Genomic DNA, 14,204 nt, shown 5'->3' with positions numbered 1-14,204 from the left:
TAGGAAAGATGTGTTTATCTCAAACAGTGAATCCTAGATTTTCATTGATAAACCCTCTGAATCTAAATGACCCAGCATGTGTTATAGTGGGGAGGCATTGCTAAAATGAGGATTTCTGAGAATTACATATTTCTTTCATTTAGAATTTCCTGAGAAATTGTTGGGGTAATCTTCATTTATAAAACCCTTTCAGGTAGTTCTTACGCTCATTTTCATTTAAGAACAAGTGATTATGGTTTTCTGGCCAGGCGTGGTGGCTCATGTCTGTAATCCCAGCACTTTGGGAGGCCGGGGCAGGCGGATCACGAGGTCTGCAGATTGAGACCATCCTGGCTAACACAGTGAAACCCCGTCTCTAATAAAAATACAAATAATTAGCCAGGCATGGTGGCGGGCGCCTGTAGTCCTAGCTACTCGGGAGGCTGAGGCAGAAGAATGGCGTGAACCAGGGAGGCGGAGGTTGCAGTGAGCCGAGATCGCACTACTGCACTCCAGCCTGGGAGACAGAGTGAGACTCCATCTCAAAAAAAAAAAAAAAAAAAAAAATTATGATTTTCTAACCTTACCTGCACATCTGCTTGCTTGGATAACTTTAAAAAAATACTATGCCCTGACTCTAATCACAAAGATTCTCATTTAGTTGTTCCTGAGTTGTTTCTGGAGCAGCGTATTGTAAAAATCCTCCCAGGTGATACCACCTTACAGTCAAAGAGAGATAAAGACTGCTGACCGCAGCTTTGGAAGGAGATTCAACATAATCCCTACTGATAGCTTCCTTCTTATACACAGCTCATCTCATTCAATTTCATTGCTCATTTTGTCTCTTAAGCGTATTTGATTTTGTAAGCTCTGAATATTGAACATTTTCTATGCTAGAAGGTATAGATTCTTGGAAGTAGAAACACAAAAGACAGCAATTTACTGTGGAATGGTTAGAAAGAGAACCTTACATGGTGTGTTAGTGAAATGACTCAGAATGGAATTGTGGAACCTGTTGATGGGAGAGGAGACAAGACAGACAGACAGACAGACAGACAGAGAGAGAGGCATCTGAAGGAAAAAGAAAATGAATGAATTGGGGAGAATACTGCAATTTGGAGCAGGATTACTCTTTAAACCTAAAACAGAAACTGAAAATCCTTTAAGAAAGACATAGCAGACAGCAAATCCCTTCTAAGGTGTCACAGTTAGTAGTCCTACAGTCTTACACATTTTTTTGTTTTGGAAGTTTCAGAAAAGTAGGACAAAACACAAAAACATCTTCCTTAAATATTACCAGCTACATAATGTGTGGGGCCAAGTGCAAAACTAACATATGAGGATCCTTTGTATAAAGAGCTGAGAAATTATGCTGTTAAAGGTGCTACATAGAAAATTTTTCTTTCATTTATGACCACTTTCTCGATTTGGTATGGTGGTTTTTGTTGTTGTTTTTTCTTGTTTTGTTTTGAACAAGACAAAGTTCTTGTTTTGAACAAAACAAAGTTTTGTTAAATTTTTGTCAAAAGTTTCTTGTTTTGAACAAAACAAAGTTTTATGTTAAATTGTTAAATGTAGAGATAATTACAGATTCACATGCAGATATAAGAAATAATACAGAGATCTCATGTATGCTTTAACCAATATGCCTCAATGGTAACAACTTGCAAAACTGTAGCATACTATCACAGCAAGGCTATGAAATTGACACAAAGTATGGAACATTGCCATCATCCTGAGAATTCTTCATCTTGGCCTTTTAGTACCATATGCACTTTTTTTTCCCCCAAACTTACCCTTCCTAGTACTTAATGCCTGGCAACCACTAATCACTACCTCATTGCTGAAATCTTACCATTTTATGAATGTTATATAAGTGGAAACAGATGTAGCCTTTTGAGATTGACCTTTTTTTCTGTTCAACATAATTCTCTCAATGTCCATTCAAGTTGTGTACCAGTAGTTCATTCCTACTTAGAGCTGACTGGTATTCCATAGTATGAATGTACTATGGTTTAACCATTTATCTGTTGAAGGACAACTGGGCTGTTTCCAGTTTTTAGCAATTATGAATAAAATTGCTGTGACCATTCATGGACAGGATTTTGTACAAGCATACATTTTTATTTCTCTGAGATAAATGCTGAAGAGTGTGATTCATTAGTCATATGGAATTGCAGGTATGGGTGTTTAAGAAACTATCAGATATTTGTCCAAAGGGATTTTCATCTTACACTACCACCATTACATGTGTGTCTAAATTGCTTCATAATCTTGCCAGTATTTGGTATTGACCTCATGTTTCTTTTTTAATTGTTATCTTAGCTATTGTGATAAGTAGGCAATCATATTTCTTTATGGTTTTAATTTGCATTTCACAGATGGCTAAGGTGTTTAACATCTTTTCATGTGCTTGTTAGCCATCTCTATATTATCTGTCTCAAAAGATCTGTTCTTGCCTTTTGCCCATTTTCAAATCGATGGTTTGGATAGTTTGGGTCTTTACAGCTGAGTTTTGGGTGTTCTGTATTTTATATAGTAGTATTCACTCAAATACGTGGCTTGCAAATATTTTCTATCAGACTTTAGCTTAGCTTCTTATCCACTCTTAATACGGTTTTTCAGAGAACAAAAGTTTCAAATTTTTGTGAAGTTCAATTTATCAATTTTTTGTTTTATGGATTGTGTTTTTGTGTCCATGCATATGAATGCTCCATAATATAGATCTCAAAGATATTGTTGAGATTCTTGTTTTAAATGTTTTTTTTTTTTTTATTGAACAGTGGATATTCTTGCTCTATGATATGGACTTAACAGTTCCACATAACTGGGGAGGCCTCACAATTATGGTGGAAGGCAAGGAGAAGCAAGTCATGTCTTATATGGATGGTGTCAGGCAAAGAAAAGAGAGGCTGTGCAGGGAAACTTCCCTTTAAAAACTCATCAGATCTCCTGAGACTTATACACTATTCATGAGAATAGCATGGGAAAGACCTCCCCCCATGATTCAAGTACCTCTTATCAGGTTTCTCCAACAAGAGGTGAAAATTCAAAAGTTGCTTCCACATTTTCAGGTATCTTTTCACCAGTGCTCCACTCTACTGGTACCAGTTTACTGTATTAGTCCATTTTCATGCTGCTGATAAAGACATATCCAAGACTGGGCAATTTATAAAAGAAAATTGGACTTACAGTTCATGTGGCTGAGGAGGCCTCACAATCATGGTGGAAGGCGAGGAGGAGCAAGTCATGTCTTACATGGATGGAGGTGGGTAAAGAGAGGAGAGCTCTCTTATAAATCCATCCAAGGGCTTATAAAGGGGAGTTTTATAATTCCATCAGATCTCATGAGACTTACTCACTTTCACAAGGATAGCACAGGAAAGTTACCCAGGATTCAGTTACTTCCCACTGGGTCCCTCCCACAACATGTGGGAATTCAAGATGACATTTGGGTGAGGACATAACCAAACAATATCAATCAAGAACCCCAAAACAAACACACACAAAATAAAAACAAAAACAAAAACAAAAACAAACAAACAAAAAGACAAAGATAAATAGATGGGACTTAATTAAACTAAAAAGCTTTTGCACAGCAAAAGAAATAGCAGAATAAACAGATACCCCACATAGTGGGAGACAATTTTCACAATCTATACACCCAACAAAGGACTAATGCCCAGAATCTACAAGGAACTCAAACAAATCAGCAAGAAAAAAAAAAAAATCCATCAAAAGTGGGCTAAGAACATGAATACACAATTCTGAAAAGAAGATATACAAATGGCCAACAAACATATGAAAAAATGCTGAATATCACTAATGATCAGGGAAATGCAAATCAAAACCGCAATGTGATACCGTCTTGCTCTTGAAAGACTGGCCATAATCAAATGATCAAAAATAATAAATATTGATGTGGTGAAAGGGGAACACTTCTTCACTGTTGGTAGGGATGTAAACTAGTACAACCACTATGGAAAACAGTGTGGAGATTACTTAAAGAGCTAAAAGTAGATCTACCATTTGATCCACCAATCCCACTACTAGATATTTACCCAGAGGAAAAGAAGTCATTATACAAAAAAGATACCTGCACATGCATGTTTATAGCAGCATAATTAGCAATTGCAAAAATATGGAACCAGCCCAAGTGCCCATCAATCAACAAATGGGTAAAGAAAGCATGGTATGTGTATACCATGGAATACTACTCAGCCATAAAAAGGAATGAAATAGTGGCATTTGCAGCAAACAGGATGAAATTGGAGACTATTATTCTAAGGGAAGTAACTCAGGAGTGGAAAACCAAACATCATGTTCTCAGTCATATTTGGGAGCTAAGCTATGAGGACACAAGGCATAACATTGATACAATGGATTTTGGGGACTCGGGGAAAGGGTGTTAGGGGAATGAGGGATAAAAGACTACACATTGGGTACAGTGCACACTGCTTGGGTGATGGGTACACCAAAATCTCAGAAATCGCCCCTAAAGTACTTATTCATGTAACCAAACACCACCTGTTTCCCAAAACACTATTGAAATATATACTAATAAAATAAAAATAATAATGTACTCTAGAAAGGAGCTAAGCTTTTCTACCTCACTTATTTTCTCTTTTTATCATTTCCTATCTTTTACAGTGCTCTTGCTTTTCATCTTTTTTGTATCTTTTCTCTAAACATATACAAAATTAAATTGGAAATTTAAATTTCTTCTGCCTTGCAAGTGAATTTCTTTAATATTTTGGAACTACAACTTTAGTTTAACAAAACCAGCAATCCAGGGTACTGAGATAATATTGTTGGAGGATACAAAGAGAGGTAAGGTTTGTCTTTGTGCTCAGTTATACTTTCTAATTATTTAGATAAATCACTACTCTACAATGAAGACTCTGATTGTATGAAGTTTGTAAGCAGTGTTGTATTTAGACTGAAATAATAGGTAACAAATTTATTTGTAATAACAAGAAAAGACAACAGCAAAATCAATACCTTTGATATGATTATTTAAGGAGTGGTGGACTTTGGAATTATTATGGAAAACATTGAAGAAGGGCATTTCAGATAAAGGAAACAGCATGAACAAAAACATAAGTAAAGTGATCCAGGAACAAGTCAGCCAGTCTGACTGGCTATAGTGTAGGGTAGAATAGTCACAGAATATGATGTTACAAAAGTTAGCAAGGAATTCAAAGATTGAATTTCACAGCATGTAGTTAAGTGAAAAAATTCATGAGGTGCCCTTAGAGTTTCCAAGAATGGGTATGACTTGATTTGAGCTCTTGTCAACATGATGTGGCAGCAGTGGGTGGGCAGATTTGGAAAAACAGCACAAAACAAAACAAAACCCAATTCAGATTGAGGAATGTAACAAAGAGGAGGAGCACTGAGTCTTGTTAGGGCAATGAAACTATTCTCTATGATACTACAATGATGGATACATGTTACATCATTACATATTTGTGAAAATCCATAGAATACATAACACTAAGACTGAACTCTAATATAGGCCATAAACTTTGGGTGATAATGAGGTGTTCATATTGATTCATTGATGCCAAAATATGTATTACTACCACAGTGCTGACGCATGCTGATAGTAGAAGAGGCTGTGACTGTGTGGGGGCAGAAGATAAATGGAAACTGTTTACTTTCCGTTCAGATTTACTATGAGCCTAAAACTGGTCTGAAAACAGAGGCTATTAAAGGAACCAATAATATAACAGATTGGAGTAACAAAGGAATGCATTAAATTGTCAATGGAAATAAAATCTACCGAAAGTAGGTATAATATTAAAAAAAAAGTTAGAAACTATGATTTGGAGAATTGAGTAGAAATAGAGAATGCATGATAAATGAAAATAATTAGAAAGAGAAAGATGGTGTTAGTTTAGATAAAGATAGTTTAAAATTTTGGGATGCCTAGATAGAGATGTATTATGGATTTTGGGATGCCTAGATAGAGATATATTATGGATGTGCTATAAAAAACAAAACCTTAGCAAGAGTCAAGAGTAGTCTCTACTGTAGCTGAAATCTAATGAATATCCAACCCTTTTCCATAGTTTCTCAACTACGGGTGATTCCAGAGAACAAATGATCTTTCCTGATGCAAGGCCTTCAGAAGCATTGTTCTGCCTACCTTTCTCTTCTCTTTTTTACCTAATACATTTTTATTCATTCTTCAAAGTTAAGCTAAAATTTTACTTCAAAGAAAGATTCTCTGGCTACGGCTGCTATACATATTAGGCGAGTCTCCAAGATTCCCCTTTGATTTAACACGGTATTGTCCCTTTGTAACACTGCTCATAATTGAAATGTAAAATTTAAAAAAATACTATGCTTTTTCAGTACGGCAATTCCTCAAGGATCTAGAACTAGATGTACCATATGACCCAGCCATCCCACTACTGGGTATATACCCAAAGGATTATAAATCATGCTGCTATAAAGACACATGCACACGTATGTTTATTGCGGCACTATTCACAATAGCAAAGACTTGGAATCAACCCAAATGTCCATCTGTGACAGACTGGATTAAGAAAATGTGGCGGCCGGGCGCGGTGGCTCACGCCTGTAATCCCAGCACTTTGGGAGGCCGAGGTGGGCGGATCACAAGGTCAGGAGATCAAGACCACGGTGAAACCCCGTCTCTACTAAAAATACAAAAAAAAAATTAGCCGGGCGCGGTGGCGGGTGCCTGTAGTCCCAGCTACTCGGGAGGCTGAGGCAGGAGAATGGCGGGAACCCAGGAGGCAGAGCTTGCAGTGAGCTGAGATCCGGCCACTGCACTCCAGCCTGGGCGACAGAGCAAGACTCCATCTCAAAAAAAAAAAAAAGAAAGAAAATATATACACATATACACCATGGAATACTATGCAGCCATAAAAAAGGATGAGTTTGCATCCTTTGTGGGGACATGGATGCAGCTGGAAACCATCATTCTTAGCAAACTATCACAAGAACAGAAAACCAAACACCGCATGTTCTCACTCATAGGTGGGAACTGAACAATGAGATCACTTGGACTCGGGAAGGGGAACATCACACACCGGGGCCTATCATGGGGAGGTGGGAGGGATTGCATTGGGAGTTATACCTGATATAAATGACGAGTTGATGGGTGCTGACGAGTTGATGGGTGCAGCACACCAACATGGCACAAGTATACATATGTAACAAACCTGCATGTTATGCACATGTACCCTAGAACGTAAAGTATAATAATAAAAAAAAATAAAAAAAAATACTATGCTTTTTATTTAGTTGTGTTTTCTTGCACTGTTGAACTTTATTTAAGAGTGTATTCCAATAAAAATGTATGGCTTTCTTAGTTCTCTCTTGCTTTCTCTTTCTCCATGTCATCTCTTAGCACACCTCTGCTTCCTTTCTGCTTTTCACCATGACTAGACGCAACCTGAGGCCCTCACCAGATGGAATTGCCCAATCTTGGACTTTTCAGCCACCAGAATCATGAGCCAAATAGACCTTGTTTCTTTATAAGTACACAGCTTCAAGTATCCTCTTATAGCAACATAAAATGAACCAAGACAGTGGTGATAAATATTTGTTGAGAAAAGGTTGAAAGAAACCAGGGAGTGGAAAAAGAGAAAGTTTTAGAGTCTAGAAATATATTTATCTTTTTAAAGAATTCATACAATATAAAAAGCCCTGCATGTTCTGAAAGAGTGTATTCCAATATCAAACAGCAAAGTTCAACAGTGCAAAAAAATGCAATTACATTTGCACCAACCTAAATATGTGCATAAAACATTTATACATTTATTATATACCAAAAAGTCCTTAAGGAAATGTGGATATGTCTATACTTCTATATCTATCTATCATGATCATCTATCTATTTATATCTGTCTACCTCTATGATGTTCTATAAAGTTTTCTCCCTATGTTATTTAAAGAGAAAAATTGGGAATGAAGCATATGGGTGTCTAGAATCCTGTGAGGCTAAGTACCTGATATTTCTAGACTTTGATCTTTAAGTGCTTACACCAAGGGATGTGCTGCTGAACTTGCTTAAGTTGCTTAGCTTAACACCGTGAGGTTAAGAAATATGCCTGATGTCTCACAACTAGTAGAACAACAGAGGTAAACTAAGTTCTGATAGCATAAAAATGAGTCATTTTTCTACTTTTCTGCATTTTCAAACAAAAGAGATATAAACTATGTATCCCTAATAGTTCTCAACCTAGTGTTTCACTATCTAAAAAATGTGAAAATAAATGTGGTTATGTTACACCTTATTTTAATGGGCATTTCTTGCTTTATGATTTTTTGCTAATGACTTATTACTTGCTGTTTATTTTATTTTTTTAAGACTATGGAAGTGATGTTAGGCAAAAAGCAAATGTGAGCAATTTTCTTATTCGAAAAGCAGCAGAAACAACCTCGCAACATCAACAAGGTATTTGGCCCAGGAACTTGTAATGGATATACGGTTCAGTGGTGGCTCAAGAGGTTTTGCAGAGGAGACAAGAGCCTTGAAGATGAGGAGCGTAGTGGCCAGCCATCAGAAGTTGACAACAACCAATTAAGAGTATCATCACAATGAATCCCCTTATAATTACGTGAGAATTTGCTGAAGAACTCAATGTTGACCATTCTGTGGTTGTTTGGCATTTGAAGCAAGTTGGAAAAGCGAAAAAGCTCAGTAAGTGGATGCCTCATGAGCTGAGTGAAAAAAAAATTGTTCCTTTGAAATGTCATCTTCTCTTATTCTATGCAATGACAACAAAAAATTTCTCGATTGGATTGTGAAGTGTGATGAAAAGTGGATTTTATACAACAACTGGCAACACACAGTTCAGTGGTTGGATTGAGAAGAAGCTCCAAAACACTTCTCAAAGCCAAACTTGCACCAAAAAAAAAAAAACGTCATGCTCACTGTTTGGTAATCTGCTGCCAGTCTGATCCACTACAGCTTTTTTGAATCCCAGTGAAACCATTACATCTGAGAAGTATCCTCAGCAAATTGAAGAGATGCACCAAAAACTGAAATGCCTGAAGCCAGCATTGGTCAAAAGAAAGGGCCCAATTCTTTTCCATGACCACGCCCAACCACATGTTACACAATCAATACTAACACAGGAACAGAAAACCAAAGACTGTATATTCTCACTCATAAGTGGGAGTTGAACAATGAGAACACATGGACACAGGGAAGGGAACAACACATACCTGGGCCTGCTGGGGGGTGGCAGACAAGGGGAGGAAGAGCATTAGGACAAACATCTATTGTGTGCGGGACTTAAAACCTAGAGAATGCGTTGATAGGTGCAGCAAACCACCATTGAACATGAATACCTGTGTAATGAACCTGCACATTCTGCACATGTATCCCGGAACTTAAAGTAAAACAAAGTAAAAATTAAAAACTTGAAGGAATTGGGCTACAAAGTTTTGCCTCATCAGCCATATTCACCTGACCACTCACCAACCAACTACCACTTCTCCAAGCATGTCAACATTTTTTTACAGGGAAAATATTTCCACAACCAGCAGGATAATGAAAAATGCTTTCCAATAGTTGGTCAAATCTGGAAACATGGATTTTTACGCTACAGGAATAAGCAAACTAATATCTCATTGGCAAAAATGTGTTGATTGTAATGGTTCCTATTTTGATTAATAAAGATGTGTTTGAATCAGCTATAATGATTTGAAATTTACAGTCTGAAACCACAATTGCATCAACCTAAATATATATGCTTAAACATATACACACACACACACACACATATATATACATATATATGTTACATTGGAAAGATGTTAGGTATGTGTGAACATACATATGTATCATGGTAACGCTGACAAGAAGAAAAACTATATACCACATCTGCCTTCATATGGAAGACAAGCTATGTGGAGTATGTTGAACTATTTTGAATTAAAAGCAAAGAGTCTCAAGGTTAATGTCACCTACTGCCCATTCCATTGGCAGATGCAACTGTGGGACAATGTAAATAGTAGTTTCAAATCAAACTAAAAAGACATGGTCGAGATGTATCTATGACTTGGAGTCACATTCTGGTAAGTAGTTCAGAACACTAAAAAATTGAAGGGAGAAAGTGGTGAAACCTCTAAAAATAATAGCAAAATACAGTCCAACAGTTTAGAGCAATCATCCTCTGAGCCCCTAATTCCCTGCTTGTAAAGGAATGATGCTATCAGACCAACCTCACTGAGTCATTCTGAAGACTAAGTGATACTGTGTGCATCCTGAACCTGGCACACAGAAAGTACTCTACAGATGGTAACCTGTGAGAGCATATGAAGCACTAAATATATTTAACTTTCACTGTTACACTTTTAACTGTCTTTATGTAAGACAGCTTGTGTGTTCTTTGTTGCTTTAATGTTCAATATTATTTAGTGTACATCTCTTGAACACATTCCTTCTCTCTGACTGTAGTTAACATGTTATATCTTTGAAAAATGCTAAATGAGTGAATTTTTATGTGTTGATATCTCAAAAATTATAACTATGTGTGGTAATGTATATGTTAGTTAGCTAGATTTAGTCATTCCATAATGTACATATACTTCAAAGTATCATGTTTTTCTTGATAAATACATATAATTTTATCTGTCGATTAAAAAATAAAAAAGGCTATTGAGTGTTACTTCGAGAGACTTCATATTACAACTTTCATTGCATAAAAATGTTAAGGATGTATAAGATAAAATGGACCGTACCCTAACTGAATGTAGTTAACAGAAAAAGTAAATTCAAGTCCTATATTCCTAGTTCTGGAATATACCTGAAAAATATTTGGATAATGACTGTGGTTGCATATGTCTTCATTTTCAACTTTTTACTACTAGCACACACACACACACACAGATATATATGCACAGTGTCACACACATAAATATTGTGTGTATGTATATATATTCTGTGAATTCATATATATATTCAGATATATATACTCATATGTATGATTCATATATAATTCAGATCTACACTAAATTCAGATGTACACTAAATATATATACTCAGAAATATATATATGAATATATATGAATGTATACTAATTATATAAATTCACATGTATTAATATATAACATACATTAATATGTGATTTTTGTATTATGAATTGACAGAATTAAATCTTTCTTCTCAATTATTTTTGGCTTCCCAAATATGTCACTAAATGTATAAACAATTTGTATTAAACAGTATATGTCTGTTCTAAGCATTTTATGTACATTTACTCATGTGATATTCATAACAACCATAAAAAAGTCCCAGTGTCCTTCTTACTTTACGAATGAGAAATCTAAAGCAGAATTTTTTTTTTTTTTTTTTTTTTTTTTTTTGCTCACAGCTAGTAACTGGCAGAACTGAGATTACAATCCAGGTATCACAGCTCAGAGTCTGTTCCTAACCACTAGCCAAGTTACCTGCCAGAAACTGTATTAGAAATGTAACATGTACATCCTGTTGTATTATGTCCAATGTGTTTGCATTGTCACCTGCGTTTCACAGATGAGGCATCAGTTTCAAGCAAATCCTCCAAAGTCGTACACACCAAGGAGTAAAATAGCAAAAACCAGTACACGAAGACAGTCTGTCATACTCCAAAATCTACACTCTGATGCATGTTGCTTGGCACCAGGATTGTTTTACTAATCTCAAATTACTTAGTATCATAGCAGAAAAGGCATTTGATGGCAATTTCCAACACAATTATCCAGGGCAATAATGTATAAAAGAGAATCTAGCATAGTGAGGGTAACCTCACTAACGTGGCTTGTAAATGTCATTCAAGCACAGTGGTAACTGAGCAGCAGCCAGAAATGAAAAGGCAGTTTTTGTTTCTCTCTGCCTATATACCATATTATTTACATAGATCTGATAAGAAACAAATCCTGTCTTTAGGAAGATGACATTTGAGAACTCGAGAAAGTAATGAATTTCAGGTGCATTTAATTTTATAATGTATGCTGTTCAGAATTTTGTGCTCATAATTTAATTAAGTTCTTTTTAAATCTATTTCTAAATTTTAATCTTTATAATCTCTTGGTGTTATGATTACTTTAAAAATACTCCTTGTTTGAAGCCACATTTCATTACATCTCTTCTCATCTATCCTACCATTCACTCTCTTGTGGAACAATTGTGCTTTCTCATACTTGTTTTTTTTCAGAACTTGAGGACAAAGAAGGTGAACAACTACTTGAAAAAAAGGAAAATGCTATAGGGTGAATTTTAACCGTAGAGTTAGAGTGTTTGCCATGGGTGAGGGTTATCTTGAGATCTTCAATGTTTTTTCTCAACATCAAAAGGCTTCCCTCAGTTCATAGGAATGCATTTTTCTTTCACTGAGAAAAATAGTACATCTGTGTTTTTTTTTTTTTTTTTTTTTTTTTTTTTTTTTTTTTTTTTTTTCATTTTTCTAAATTATGGATCCACGGCCAGTGTGGTGGCTCACACCTGTAATCTCAGAACTTTGGGAGGTCAAGGCTCCCAAATGTGCTCATAATTTAACTTACTAAGCTCCTTTTAAATCTTTTTTTTTAATTTAATCTTTATAATCTCTTGGTATTATGATTACTTTAAAAAATACTACTTGTTTGAAGATGCATTTCATTTCAAGTCAGATTGCTTGAGCTCAGGAGTTTGACACCAGCCTGAGCAACATAGTGAAACCCCATCTCTATGAAAAATACAAAAAAAATTGCCAGGCATTGTGGAGTGCACCTGTGGTCCCAGTTGCTTGGAAGGCTGAGGTAGGAGGATCACTTGAGTGCAGGAGGTTGAGCCAAGATAAGGACACTGCACTCTAGACTGGGTGACAGAGTGAGACCCTGACTCAAAAATAAACTAAAATAACATAAAATTATAGACCCAGGGGGTACATGTGCAGGTATTGTACATGAATGTATTGCATAGTGATGAGGTTTGTGTTTCTAGTGTACCCAAATATTGAACATTGTACCCAATAGGTAATTTTTCAACCTTCACCAACCTCCCAACTTCTCCCATTTTGGAGTCCCTGGTGTCTGTTATTTTGTCTTCATGTCCATATGTACTCTTTGTTTGGTTCCCATGTATAAGTGAGAACATGTGGTATTTGATTTCCTGTTTCTGAGATATCACTTAGGATAATGATCTCCTGCTTCATCCATGTTGCTGCAGAAGATATGATTTTATTCTTTTTGAAGACGCATTATATTCCATAGTGTATATATACTACATTTTTTATTCAGTCATCGGTTGATATTCGCCTAGGTTGATTCCATGATTTTGTTATTGTGAATAGTGTTGTGCTTTCTTTTAATATGATCTCATTTGTCTATTTTTGCTTTTGTTGCCTGTGCTTTTGGGGTCTTAGTAATAAAATATTTTCCTACACCAATTACTTGAAGATTTTTCTTTATGTTTTTTTTTCCTAATAGTTTTATAGTTTTGGGTCTTAATCCATCTTGAGTTGATGTTTGTATATGAAGAGAAATGGGGCTCCATTTTTGTCCTGGACATGGTTAACCAGTTTTCTTAGCACAATTTATTGAAAAAGGTGTCCTTTCCCCAATGTATATTACTGACAGTTTTGTAGAAAATCAGTTGGCTGTACTATATGGCTTTATTTTGGGGTTCCCTATTCTGTTTCATGTGTCTATATGTCTGTTTTTATATCAATTACACGCTATTTTGGTTACTAGAGCTTTGTAATGTATTTTTAAGTCAGATAGTGTTATGCTTTGTTCTTTGTGCTCAGGATTGTTTTGGTTATTCTGTCACTTTTATTGTTCCACACAAATTTTAGGTTGGTTTTTATTGTTTCTATGAAAATTACATTGGTGTTTGATGGGGATTGAATTAAATCTGTAGATTGCTTTCAGTGGTATAGTCATTTTAACAATATTAAATCTTCCGATTGATGAGCCTAGGGTGTTTTTCCATTTGTTTGTATGTTCTTCAATTATTTCCATCAATGTTTTTTAGTTTTCCTTGTAGACATCTTTCACCCATTGGCTTAAATTTATTCCTAGTACTTTATTCATTTTTTGTGGCCATTTTAAATGGAATTGCCTTCTTGATTTTTTTCAGCAATTTTATTATTTATTTATGGAAATGCTAGTGATTTGTTAGGCTGATTTTATATGGCAACTTTCCTGAATTTGATTACAAATTCTAAAAGTTTTGTGGCAGAGTATTTTGGCTTTTCTAAATATAGAATTATGTTATT

The sequence above is a fragment of the Rhinopithecus roxellana genome, chromosome 15 (assembly GCF_007565055.1).
Source record: "Rhinopithecus roxellana isolate Shanxi Qingling chromosome 15, ASM756505v1, whole genome shotgun sequence".
Lineage (NCBI taxonomy): Eukaryota > Metazoa > Chordata > Mammalia > Primates > Cercopithecidae > Rhinopithecus > Rhinopithecus roxellana.
The sequence above is the reverse complement of the archived record's forward strand: the minus strand, read 5'-3'. Positions refer to the sequence as shown.